This window comes from Anas acuta, chromosome 8 (genome assembly GCF_963932015.1).
Source record: "Anas acuta chromosome 8, bAnaAcu1.1, whole genome shotgun sequence".
NCBI classification, from domain to species: Eukaryota; Metazoa; Chordata; class Aves; order Anseriformes; family Anatidae; genus Anas; species Anas acuta.
The window spans coordinates 8,473,506-8,487,708 of NC_088986.1; the positions used below are offsets into that span (position 1 = coordinate 8,473,506).

General features: G+C 41.4%; 1 long non-coding RNA gene across 2 annotated transcripts; it reads right to left on the minus strand.

Annotated features, from left to right (window-relative positions):
* Window positions 1-313: 313 nt before the first annotated feature.
* Window positions 314-13,935, minus strand: LOC137860463 (uncharacterized). 2 transcript variants are annotated; one of them, XR_011098927.1, is made up of 3 exons: window positions 13,765-13,935; window positions 3,323-4,148; window positions 314-3,041 (listed from the first exon to the last, which is right to left on the minus strand). It is a non-coding gene; the product is annotated as an uncharacterized lncRNA (long non-coding RNA). The 2 variants fall into 2 exon arrangements; XR_011098926.1 differs by having other exon boundaries at window positions 314-4,148.
* Window positions 13,936-14,203: the final 268 nt, after the last annotated feature.

Sequence of the window (14,203 nt, forward strand, 5' to 3'; positions counted from 1 at the left end):
GCATTGTCTGCAGGCTGGCAGGGAAGCAGGGCTAGGCCCCCAGTCTTACAGAGAGCCCATGTATGAGGACTGCTTCAAAGCAGAAGGATGCAACCCAAGCCAATGTTCTGCAGATTTAAAACTCTGTACCACCTGTCTCAAGCCAGGGAGCTGTTATATCATTGAATAGAGCACTTTTTCTCATGCATGGAACACATGTTTACTTTGCCACATCATTTGTAAGTCTCCAGTAACAGTGTAAGATTTTTATCTCCAACCTTTTTTTTCATGTTGGGTTTTCGACAAGGTAAATGAAAAAGCGATCTTGCTCAGCTGAGTTACGGAGCATAACTTCAAGAGCATTCTTTCATTTCCAACCTTCTGTTGCTCTTGACATAAATCTTGGGAGCTGGACTACTTAAAAAGCAGCAGGACACCTCAGTCAACATTTCCTATTCTTTCCTTTCAAAATATTCTTGTTTTCATTATAAGGTACTCTCAAAAAGGGAAAGTTTTATTATTTTTTTTTCTTCAGTGCTTCAAATAAGAGGAGATCAAGAGCAAAACCAGTCAGAAATAACCCATAGCCACTGAAAATGATCTATTGAGTTGTGCTACATGTTGCATGTGTGTGTTTAACATCCTTGCTACTATGGGATTTTTTAGTACTCTTTCTTCCCCCTCTTCCAAGTGCTGATAGAGTTTTAAGATTCCAAGGCTAAGATATTTTAAACTCCAGTATTAACTGTATGTTTCCTCTGGGATATCCTAGGTAAACTAAATGCTGATTTTCTTGGCATACTCTGCTAAGATTTTATTGGTATCAACATTTTCTGTGTCTCAGGTCACATGGCAGCAAAGTTCCTCTCGAAAGTTCAACAAAACTTATATTAAAAAACAGACATTCCTCCCTCATCTTAAACCATTATAAGTTAGGCTCTATTTGGAAAAATAGGGGTTATTGTGATGTGTTTGTCTGTATACATGAGCCAAACATGAGAAGATATAGCCCAGCTCTCCAGAGATCACAGCATTAGCAGGAAACAAAATATAGAAGAAACTTATTCTTCTAAAAGAAATATTGTTATGCATACGTAGATATGCTTATGTGTGTGAATATATACACATCAGTCAAAACATGACTGAATAGTATCGAGGTAAAAATCCTGCAGGAAGGGTATGACAGAGATCTGCAGTGTCGCCCTTTTGTCATGCTCCCAGACTGCATTCAGCACAGCTGTAAAACCAGACTACAGAAGGCAATTTCAAATGTAGTGTCTATCCTGTGCACGTACATATACACAAATGTCAGGAAATGTGTACGTGAATCTGTGTCTTGTTCTGAGAAGACCTACCTACCCTTCAGTAAGATGTCTTATCAGCTCTCACAGTTGTCATCACTGAACTTTCCAAAGCCTTTGTGATCTTTGCAGCCAACAATTGGGTTGCTATTTTTGGTAGGTTTTATGGTATCATAAGCTATCATGCCATGAATCAAAATAAAGGCATAACTACTAACAAGCACCCATGTGCATGTGGCTTCCAGTGTTCAGAAAGAGTAGGAAGGAAACCCAGTGACTTCTTCTGTTGGGAACTGTCTGTGGGAGGCAGGACTGGGGGCTGAATCCAGGCATAAATCTGTTCTCAGTTAGGTGGGAATTCTCAGTCCTTTCAGAGCCTTTGAATCTTTCAATGAAAACATTTCACAGGGATGATATTGTTTAGAAGTAATTAGCAGATTTGGAAAAAAAACAGCAACAATAACAACAACAAAAAAACACAACTAAATAAAGCATCTTAGCAAGAAAATACAGGCATTAATGGGAATATATTTGACTATGTAAACTATCGCACTTGGAATAGATTTTGAGTTTTGGGGCCCAACTATAAATACTTTACACACAGCTTTCCGTATAATCAACTTTCAGCTGGGACCTGAGTGAATAACTGATCTGTTTCAGCTCACCTTCCCATCTGCTCAGCTCTGCCAGTGCTGTCTGCCTCAACATCCTGCTCTGCTGTTTATCTAAAAACACGGGCATTCACGAGACCCAGTCAGGCCCTTTGAGAAGGCCCAGTCTTTCAAGGATGCCTTCAGCTAAGCTGGGAAAGACTGTTTAGAGATGACACAGTATTTCATTGGAAAGAGGAAATTTTGGAGGACAGACAAGCCTGGCTGCTAGAAATTAATTTATAGCTGCTGGTAGAGGAGGCACAAAGGTGATAATCCATGGTGGGGAAAAGGAAATTTATTATATTTAATTTTATCTGTTATAAATGTGTAAGTCATACGTACTTCTCACTCCTGTGGCCAATGTCTTGGTATAGGCTAAAAGCTCTTATTGAATGCTCTTTGGGAAAGGGGCTCCTTAGAGATTCATGCAGCAGAAAAATATCTAATGAATTTCTGTTACAACTGCAACAATATCACAGCAGAAGAAAGCTCTATCTAGGAACTTTTCATACAGAGGTTTGAAGGACTTCCTAGAAGGAAGAGATTTAAAGGTTATGAAGGAATTCCCATAGTCAATGTCCACAATTTGTCACGTTCACAATTAAACCTCGTATGCATAACAATCTCAGATGAACAACAGAAACCACACTAACAACACTGATCAGCGAGATCTCTCAATGCCCTGCATTATATTCTGCTGTAATGCAAGTTGTTCTAGGTTTACTTCCAAGTGTCAGAGCCTTCTACAGGACTGGATGCCTGTGTCTAGACTGCCTCTCACATGGGGAGATCTCTCATCTGTGCTCACAAGTGCTTTAAAGGTGTGGTGTCCCCATGTGCTCGCAGAGTGCTCCCTAGAGCATCGACCCTTTGGAAGTTTCTGTTGGAACAGTAATTGAGGAAATCGCGAGGCTGCGTTATTTATGGAGATCATCTGGTCTCACAGTTCACTATGCAATATGGAAACAACATGTAGCTGGATATCAAAGGCCATGACAGCTGCAGAGGGCCACATCTTTTTCCAATATCACTGCTTTGAGGGGGGGAAAACGTCTCCTCTCTGAGCTCTTCTGGATCACTGATTTGACTCAGAGCCTGCAAGGAAGGTCTGCAAATCAAAAGGTATCAGTGAATGGTTTGTGAGTTATTTTGTGAACAAAGTACAGATCATTAAAACCAAGTTCCCTTCTGTTTCTAATCACTTCTCCCTTAATTTAATCCCTTTCCAGTAAGGGAAAATACAGAATGAGCGAATGGTAGAGTCTACAGAGTGGTGGCCACGAAGGTGAGACATAGAGCAGTTGATTCTGGTCAGTCTTGGACTAGACTCGAGGCTAACTGTGTCACTGACAAAAATGCAGGTAGGTTTGAACTCAGCATATTCTTTACCATGTAGGGAACATGATTAAAAATGGTAGGAGCAACGCAGATCTGAAGAAACCCAACAATCTGATTTGAATCGCATCAGTCTCTAATTTGCTGTTTCTAAATATGATCGCTGGAAAAAGCAGTGAACTTGGCAATTAGCTCGTGTTGCCCATGGCAAAGAAGCCGCACCCTTGAGATGCATCATCTGGAGTTCTGCTGTCTTCATAGTTTGAGTCCACATAGTACAAAGGCAAAGCCTGGCAAGTTGATGAGAAAGTAAAGGAAGGCCCATGGCATACCCACAGGGCCACAAGCTTGCCTAAATTTCTGAGCATATCCCTTTCATTGAAAGAGCAGCAAAAAGAGAGTCACTCATTTCTCAGACAATTTTGAGAAGACAGTTCCAAAGAGATCCTCTATTCCATAGCACTGGTAAAACAGGCCAAAATTTACTTCAGGTTTTTCTTTTTCTTTCACTTTGGCAGCTTTCTTTTCCATAAAGAGATACGGACAAAATTTGTGTACGTTGCTGCAGAGCAGACAGAAGACATGCTGTCCCTTTTGTTTGCTTATTCCTTCTGGACTATGCCAAAAAAAGATATGGAACTTATTACTTCGCAAATTCTTCCCTGAAAAAGTACTTGACTGTTGCTGGAATATGACTGCTTGGCTTCCTCGGCTGTCAATTCTGATTTAGCAGTTCTGTGCTCTCTGTTCTGTTCCATGATCTACGCAAAGGGAGCAGCAGAAAACGTGGTAGCACACATACAATGAAGCTGATGCTGATGGTAGGATGGAATCACATTCCACATACTGAAGTTTGTCTGACTTCTTGGTAGAAGAATTACTAGAAAAAGAAAGATTTACTACTCATCCACTTTTATTTCTGTACCTCTGTTCTCATCATAGATATTTGTGCCCTGGTGGGTATTTTTCAGTGCTTTGTTTATCTCAAAGTCTGCAAAGAGGAGTTTTCCACTTCTGAGACTTTTCCACTCAAGATAATTCACTTAAATTATCCTACATCACCATAGTTTCTTTTCATTAACTGATTTTACTTCCTCTGACAAAGTGAAATAATTCTTTTCTTCTGACAAAGTGAAATAATTCTTTTCTTATCGGATTTTTATTTTACATCTCATACAAGGAGGAGGAGCTGCATGTATGTGCTGTCCCATCTTCATTCAGTGATTTTCAGGACCTACCCAAAAACCATTAGTGTTGATAGCATCTTATTTCTATGTGGTCTTTTCTATGTTGTCTCTCAACCACATTTACGTGTTCTTGGCCACACACCATGCAACGGCAGTGGTGAATGCGTTATAAGACATAGAGATGGAAGCAGAAGGATTAAAAAAATAAATGAAATGGAACTGTAGATAGATTTGACATCCCAACGTTTCCTTACACCTCAGCAGATGCATTTATTATTTGTACATTTCCAGCAGTGTAGAAAATGCCTTTTCCACATTCCCTGCATTAAAGGGAGGATAGTTTGAGTAGCAAGGAGGATCCCAACATAATTTGTAGAGATCAGACTTTCAGCTCTGAAACCTCCAAGCCACAAATGTCATGTATCTACAGTTACCATGCCTAGGGAACAGACTGTGTTGCTCTCAACCAACTTCAGATTGGATGTAAAGGCCATGTTATGGTCATCCAGTCCAGAAACAACGAAGGTTTCAATCAGTGACATGTGCAATGCTAAAGGAGTCAGCAGTCAGTCTCAACAGGCTGGATGAGAAATAGATATTTCTGTCTAAAAGGAATTCTGTGTTCAGACATCTCCAGTTTCTCCAAGTTAGAGAGCTCAAACCAAATCTGCTACAGTATATGACCACAGATCTTCTTGCTAACCTCAGAGTGTTTTTGGATGGACAGTGCTAGCTTTGAAGCTGGCCAAAGTGTGAAAACTTTGCAAGAAGCAGGGCAGCTTCAAGCAGGAGTTAAAAGCAGTTAATGGCAGCCCTTCTCCTGACAGCAGAATGGGACTAACCACCATTAGTCACACTTGCAGAACAATTAATACATTTTTCCTTTGCTAAACAAATGCAATTTGCAAGATTAAACCATATAAAAGGGTGGAGGGGGTTTAACACATGCCAGTTGTTTTTAATTTCTGTCTCCAGATGGCAGCAAGTACAGAATGAGGCTGTTTCTCGGTGTGAACATGAATCTCCATCTGCAGCCTCTGTATGCCACAAAGCCTGTGACTCATTCAACTGCTCTGCGCTGGCTGGGCTACTGCTGGGTTTGCATAACAATGTTCTCTCAGGACTGGGTCCTCAAATGCTCCATCAGACAGGCCCAGATATGCACGTGATTAAGTCAGGAGAAAGATCTAAGCACAGTAGGGATCTTGAACAAAATCTGACAAAAGCCTCTGAGTTCAGGATGCAGTTTCTCTTCCTGAAAGCCTATCTGCCCCTAAAGCTCTTAGAAAAATATCCAACACTACCAAATGGCCTGCCATTCTCTGAAGTCTTGAAACCTTCTCACCTGCACGAGGGAGGCTTTCATACCAGTAGAACCACCAGATGCAGGTAGTGATATAACAGCTCTTCTAATGCATTCCCGATACTCTATGTAGTGAAACAGCCCATAACCATGATGTCAGGGTGCAAGGCTCTATTCAAGTAGGTTTGTCACTTCCATAGTAGCAGTTTGGACACCTGCCTCTGTGTTGGTGAACTCTGCTGAAATCCCACAGTGGAAGGAATCAAACATCATCTGGTGCCTGTGGGAATTCATGCTCTGGTCGGTTTTACAAGGCTCTGAATATATAAGACTGAATTTATAGAGTTTTCTTATTGCTGTTTTCTCAGCATAGTGGCTCCCTCTGTAAGCAGGAACTCAAGCAAACAACTAGAGCATTAGAAGTTATTGTATTTATCTGGTTCTGAAGTTATCAAGCAACTGTGAGGCAGAAAAAAAAAGTATCCTCTCAGGAGACAGAGATTAGACTTCAAGTCAGTGCTACAACCAGCTGCTTTAAAAGCCCCCAAAAGAACTTAACTGCTTAAAAATGACTTGGTTGATGAAACTGCGCCATATGAATTAGTTGATGGGATTAAGAAGACAAGAACAACGATGAAGGAGTGAGTGGCCATATCAGCTCAGCTCTAAATATTCAGCTCAAAAAGGGGGGACAGGCAAGACAGATCATGGATGCCTGTGATTTCCAAGCGATCCATGAATGTTTATTGGGACGTCATGTCTCTGACCCGGGAGTGGGATGCTAGCCAATCTGTATTAAAAGATACTCTTATACTCCTAGCATAGTTTTGCGGTGAGCAGAATATGCTGCATATATATTTTATGTTTCAAGTTGCAGGACTCTGTGTGGGAGTTTTATATAATGTCTTTCAATATTTATTTGGTTAGGCTTTACAATTATGATCCTCAGAGAAAATGATTCTCAGATGCTGGATCCTGGCTGCATAATTTGAGTGAGATTATGCACACACACAGAGACAATCTCTTACTCGTACACAACAGCCTCTCTATCATGCACCCTTCTCCAGCCCTACACTTCTGAGCATCTCCAATGACATGTTTATCCTCACAGCCACCACATGGGTAAAGCAGTGACACTCTCCCCATGACAGACTGATACACAGACATGTTGACCTAGCTGCAGACAGTGCCTACCATTAAGTGTCACCCTAGGGACTGCGTGGTTGGCAAAGAAAGACTGGCATGGCCAGAAGGTGCCCAAGCCCACTGAAGACCTGATCTGCCCGTGGAAGGCAGAACCTGCCAAGAACTTTTACCATCTCCCAGCAGGACCAGTAAAGCACAGAAGTGTCAGCAGCTAATGTCAACATAACTATGCCCAGACACAGTTGAAGTCACCACAATACATGAATTCATTTTCCAGACTTCTTTGCAATTTTGTCTTCACTGCAAGGAAGTGAAGACAATCCCCATCTACAATGCCAATTTGTACCAGAGAACAAATGAGAAAATAGCTGGCACAACTTTTCTAGAGCACTTGAAAAGCCAACCTAAAGGTGCATACAGTTTAAAAAACAAAAGATCAAACTGGAAAGATTAAGGAAGGAGAGGGACTATGTTGGCTGATCATATAGGGCCTGGGAAAACAAAGACTGGTGGAACAATTTGTTAAATTCTTACTGTTCTGTATGTTTCAGTACAGTGGGAAAACGGATGTTCTCCAAAGCAAAGACCCTTTGCCCCCCTTACTATTCCAGGCCAGAGAAACTGAAACAATTTGCTGGCAGAATAATGGTCTGCAAGTCCTCCGTCAGTAATGCAGAAATACCAAACATATTTCAGTCATTATCCTAGCATGTTAATCTGCTCCTTCTTGTTTTTCTGCAGTATAAAGCTAGCATCATCACAACGGTGTTCAATGGAAAAAGGCTGCAGTGTTGTGTGCTTCACCCCATTGTCTCTTCAATATGGAATTCTGATTTCTGAGCTCTTCATAAATTAATTAAATGAAATTAAATCAATAAAAGCCTATGCTTATACTTCTTTCTTCCATATAAAAATGTACCCAGACTTATAGCTTTCTTTAATATCTCTTTATATCTCCTCCATATCATTGTGGGTGCATGCACAATAAAGCTGGCTAGTGCTTAAGAGATTAAACTGAGCATGGACTGGGCTTGCTGCTTGGTTGTTGAACCAGCTTGGGTAAATGATGAGACAAATGTGTGCCACACAGACCACCAGAACTCCAGTGGCATGGAACAAGCCCGGGCAGGCAAGCATGTGGGTCTGGGCACACTAGTGAGAACAATAATGTCTTTACTGTTCACATGTAATCAAAGCAGCCAAAGATCTGTCAGCACAGTAATTCTCATTAAGCACGAGCATATGCCAATGGTGAGTGGAACCTGGCATTTCCCAGACAGAAATATATGTGCAGACAGTGTGTGCTGCACACACACACTCAGCCTGAGGTTTCTGGGAAACGTCAAGCCATACATGGTGTAGGCCCTTAAGACCAACATGTTTGGTTTGCTGAACACTTCCAGGAAGCACAGAGCTGTGGACACCAGAAATGGTTGGAATTTTCAGGTGTAATAGGGATACGATCCACAGATTTCCTTTGAACACTGAACAGTAGCTCTCTGCTCTTCTTTCTGGATGAGGAAATCCTAGGCAAATATCAAAAATTCTCCAGTTCCACCAAGACCAAGTAGAAAACAAGGGCATGTCTATGAAAAGACAATTGTAAAATTACCTTAAGCAATTGCACAGATGCTAGGGATGGAGAAAAGTCAGAGACTAATCACAACTATGTTGTGTTACATTTCCTCCTGCATTCCCATGTGGGTAGGAGGGAAAAGGAGAAATCAAATTTCCTGAAGTTGAGTTTAGGTCACATCAGGACTCTTCAGGGTTAATAGGAACCGGTATTTCTGTGATGCCAGGGAAAACTATTTCAGACCTATCAACTCTGCCAAAAGGAGCAAAATCAATCAAACATTTGAGTTCCTGTGTAGGAAGTAAAAATAATTATTCTGTTATTTATTACTGTAAAAAAGTTTCATTTCAGCCAAAACGTCTGAAAAAAAAAAAAAGCATTCAAATTTTATGCATTTGTGGCTGTAGGAGGATTTGAGTTGGACGGTTTAAATGAGTCCCTGTGTGTGTGTATAAATGTCACAACACGCCAAATAAACAAGGGTCTGAGGAGTCTGAATAGGACTGCATTTGAACTTTGGGAAAATTCAGATTCATGGCCTGGTTGTACTTTGGCACAGCAAACTGAGCCAAAGCCCTTACCCAAACACACCCAGGATTGTGAAAAGTTCAGTCCTGCATCCAGTCTCTGCTTCCATGTCTGTTGCTGCTCTAAGCAAGCATGAAATGGACCACATTGGCTTCTTGTGTGTCACAGATGGACCAACATTTTCTGCTTCAATTTGGCAGTACTTCATGTAGCAGCTCCATAATGAGCTGTGTATACAGCAGTGGTCAAAAGAAAAATTAAAGGAGTTTATTTTCCATTCCAAATGGAGTACTTCCTGAGAAAAACAAAGTCTTTTTGAACATTTAAATCTGCATGGTGACCTGCATTGCTCTATGTTTTATATTGCCAAGAGGGAAGCCAGGAACTGATTGCCAATCTCATTTTTTCCTTCCTACACCATTGGACATTGAGAGAAACACTTCACTAGTGATGTGCACATCCCAGTGCTCAATAGTGTCTCCTCTGAATAATGAGGCATCTCCTGTTTTTCTTGTAGTTTTTTTCCTTTAGCATTGACTTTGCAGGTAGAATACCTTCAGCTGCTGCTAGTGCCTTTCATCTTCTAACAAAGCAGTCTAGAAAATGATTTCCCCACCAGTTAGCTGAACAGTCATATAGGTTAATAGAAAAATCACATTATAGCAACCAAATTCTGCCAAACAGTTCTATAAACGTGGGTGACAACACAACTCTGTTACTTCTATGGAGAGGTAACATGTAGATCCTCTGGGTATCATCCTCACTCTGCTGGATGGGACTTTGCCATGTAAACATTCAAAAAGTATGAGAGTCACTCACTTTCCTCAGTTGTGGAAGATCACTAGTCCAAGATTGGATCTTGTCTTAAGGGAAGATTCCTCCAAAGTGGAGTTCCACATGAGATGGGTTCCCTAATGATGGAAGGACTCTTGGCTGCTGCTTCTCTAAGACAGACCTAGAGAAGCCACAGTGAGCTATAAAGGAGACTACTGAAGAATGCTTTACAAGGCCCATTTTCACAATGATGGCTACCTCCAAGGCTACATAGTTGGAAGTGTTTATTCACCTTCCTGAAAACCATGGCTGTCTTGACAATCTGCTCTAGTTCTGCATGCAATGATCTTTTGGTTATGTTATGGGTGACCCTTTACACTGTGTTTAATGACTTTATGGGAAGCTGGGAAAACATCCAATCATTCATAGTTGAAATATTGCACTTTGGATTTGGTACCAATACAAGCAACCTTGTACTTTATAAAACTGACTGGGAACTGGTCCCCCACCCCCTTTACTTTTCCAAGAACTACAGCCACCACAATAAAGTAGCAGTAGAATTTATGATCATTTACAGTAAGTGGAAACAAAGCACTTCTGGTATCCCATCCCTGGTGCTAGCTATTTTGCTTAAAGCATTGGAAGTCCCACGAAATGCTTCACGAACAATCTCATGCAAGTAGCTACCAGGCCTTTTGAGCTTCTCGGACCTGTCCAGAAAGTCAGTCACAAAAACCTCTTTACAGTAACAGAATAAGACACATTAGCTCAAATCAAGTCACCAAGGTGGCACTGCTGCCTCGAGACCTATAAAGATCCTCTCCTGGTGATTCTTTCACTTCTTTACTATCAGGATTTTTACAGAAGTCACTCTTCATGGGTAAGGTTCTCTCACACATCCAAACAAACTCCTGACAAAGGCAGAAGAAACTTTAAAGTAACCTGGACAGAGATGAAAGAGGGTGCTTTTTTCATTTCAGAAAGAACTGAGAGAGGGAGATCTTCCCAGCCTGAGCAATAGATCTGCAATTTAAGTTAAGACAAACACAGCTCCCAGCCCATCGCTCCAGTATCTGGACTGTTTTGAAAAGAAGGAGATGTTATGTCTGTCAACCTGCCCAGAAATCCTTTAGCTGGCAAAAATAAGCTGAAACCAAGACTGTCAAAAGCCAAAAAGGAATATTTTGCAAATGCTTCATGGGTGCTGGGACTGGGGAGGGAAAGAGAATTCCTAGAAAACAGTTGGAAAAACAGGCTGGCCACTGACTGGTAACAAGAGCTTAATCTGCTGCAGTCAAACACATGGGTTCCCAGGGCTGTATAGCTCTTGGTCTTGCTACATGTGAAATAGGATTGAGCAAGTAATATGGGTAAACCTGAAGTGCATGAGGGTGGCAAACTCCCCTGCTGTAGCTCCTGAACTTTCTGCAATGACATCTCCTATCTTAAGGACCTACCACATCAGAAAGGTCTGGTTGGTTTGGTGTGTGAGTGGAGGAACTGGGAAGGAGCCATGACACCAGAGAGCATCCTTTGGGAAGCACACCAGCACTTCCACATTGCCAGGGAGGACTTTTTATTTTTCTTGAGGCTCATAATCCCTTCTTGGTCTAGGGGCGGCTAGCAAAAGTGTTAAAGGCTTGCCTTTGCCCTCTCAGAGGAAACAGGAGCAAGTGCTGGTAAAGGTGTTTCCTCCAAGATGTCTCCTCATCAGTGCAAAGCTACAGACAGACAGCATCATGCTGCTTGCGAAAGCACTGCCAGGGCTGCCTAAGAGCAAGCAGTAGAGAGTTTAAACACATTTGACAGCTGCCTATAAGGCATGTCATTCATTTTATGAGTGATTGTAAAACTGGAAGTTCAAAGACTGCCTGTGACAGTTCGTGGAACCAGAAAGACAGCATGTGGCAGTTCAATAGATTGTTTGGGGATTTTGCCTCCAATAATGATTTCCTTTAGATATTTATGGATAATGCGGTTTCTGTGCCACACACATCACAGCTACAGCTCAGCACTGTCCAAATAATCATTTTCTCTTAGTGGTGCTTTCCACCGCCACTGCTCCAAGCATCCCATCAGCAGCTGCTCTGGCAAATGTGGGGTAAGGAGCTTCATCATCAGTTATCCAAAAGTGAGGGAACTGAGGCACTGAGCAGTGAAGAGCTGCAGGCCAGAAGGGGATCAAGAGTAGTGCTGGACCTGAAACACGAGCACTTCCTTCCCAAATTATAAGGGTATGATTCAGGTTGTGGGAGGAATGAGTGAAAACAAAATGGTCCCTTTAGAGGCTCAGAGCCTCAGACCCTCAAATATAAGTGGTTGTCTCAATAAACATGAAGTGAAGCACCTAAGGCCCTAGCCATTAACTTTACAAACCTATTTTTGAAAAAGGAAGGTATAACCTGGGATGTTATGTGTCCTGAATATTTATTACAAACACTGTCTGCTGTACTACACACAATAGGAAAAATCTGTAATATATGTCACAATAACAAGGTAGCAATGGCACCTTAAATGTGCGGAGAGCCTGGAACAGTATCTCCAAATTGTTCCTTGCCCTCAGGACTTGCTTGTTATTGATTTTACCACTCAAAGCATAAGAAGACCATCATAAACTGCTACACATACTGCTGTCTGAGTCTTTGCTGAATTTACATAGTGAGGAGAGAGGGTGGAGTGCTTTCACTTTTTTTTTTTTTTGAAGGAGGCTCAGCTTTCAAAACTTTGGGAAAAAATTTAGTACTTAAATCACGCTGTCTCTCCAATACACCATTACGAACTGACCAGACAGGCTTTTTTCCCTCTGCATCTATGTGATTTTGTAGTCTTATATCTGCTCTGCTAGTTCTGAGATCATTCTTTGAAAACTGTCGTCATTAGTTTCAGAGCTAAATAACCTGAAAGTGAAATGGAGTGGCCTAAACTGACTGATTTTATTTTCCATATGTCAGCAAATGACCCACAAAATTCTGATTTGGGCTGGCAAAACAATTCTCTCTCCCTCCCCTAATTTCTCCTTGTGACCACTGGGGGGAAAAAATCAGTCCTTTGTGCATTTTTGACTGATAGGCTCACCTGCAAGTGACCTCATTTTTATATGGCTGATTTGAAAGCAACACATGTTTTATCCAGAAATACTGTTTGTTCATGGTCCTTTATGGTACAAAGAGATAGCTTTTGCTGACAAATCTCTCTGCAAAATCAAGCAACATCGCAGAAACTTGCTCTGACCGCTATATAGACACACATGAACTTGTAGATTTTTCTTGGCAAAGCTAACCCATTGCTCCAAGAACACAGTAAAAACAGAAGTTTTACAACATATCAGAGGGCAGGAAAACAGAAAAAAAAATCTTACAGTTTTCAGAACTTTTTTCTTTAAGAGGTCTTATTCAGAAAGTGTGCTATTGATTACACATTTGCACATTATTCTTACTTTAACCACTAAAAAAAAAAAACCTTCAACTTAAAGAAACAGTATGTCTACCACTTAAACTATCACTAGACTTAAGTGGACTTTTGTCTTGGTTTTGTCATAGAAAGCAATCCTCTAACCTTAAGAACACAGGGTAAATAAGCTTTCAGTTTGGAAACCAAGGGCACTCTTAAAAAACTTCCTTGTCCTAGCAATGCCCTTCACAGTGAATCCTGCAGGTGATTGCACCTGGCCTCTTTCTGGGTAATTTGTATGTAAATAATATGGTTGGCTCCAAAACTAGAGAACACCTTGATACAATGCTGTGATGAGAAGAAAAAGTACCAGACTAGTTTTGAATAATGCAGGTGACTGGCTACGTTAAGCTTCTCATGATATCCAAAGCATCCTCACAGGACAGGCAGACATCCTAAAGACCCACATTTATCCGAAGGGCAACTGGAAGCCCAAGATACATCTTAAGGCACTAGACAATTACAGTAAGACAACTGAACCCAACTGAGACCCACTGAGTATCACAGTCACAAAGTTAATTAAAAAACAGACCTGGTGAGAAGTCTGATGAGCTCCTTCCTGAGGAGATGGTAATTTCTCTTCCCTCCCTCTGGCCTTCAGTTTTCATTAACACTGCTCTGTGGAGCATCAAACTGTCTTAAATGCTTCTCCTTCTCTTTCCCCTTCCCAAAAGACTGAACTAGCAGCACAAGAAGATGCCAAATTGAGTGCCTTCATTATCAGGCTTCTTATAGCAAAAGGGTTTGTTAAACACAAACCTGCCCTGTCCACAATTTGATAAACCACACCTGTGATCAGGAGTGTGGTCAGATGGTGATGTCCTGGTGCAGTTAACTACCCATCAGCAGACACCTGTAGTGTCTTTTCAAAGGAGGCCTTTGTGGTACAAGAAGCTGTGCACAGGGAAATGAAGATGGTTTCAGGAGCACTGGAGAGAAGAAAGTCTTTCAGGGAGACTATAGGGCTGTTG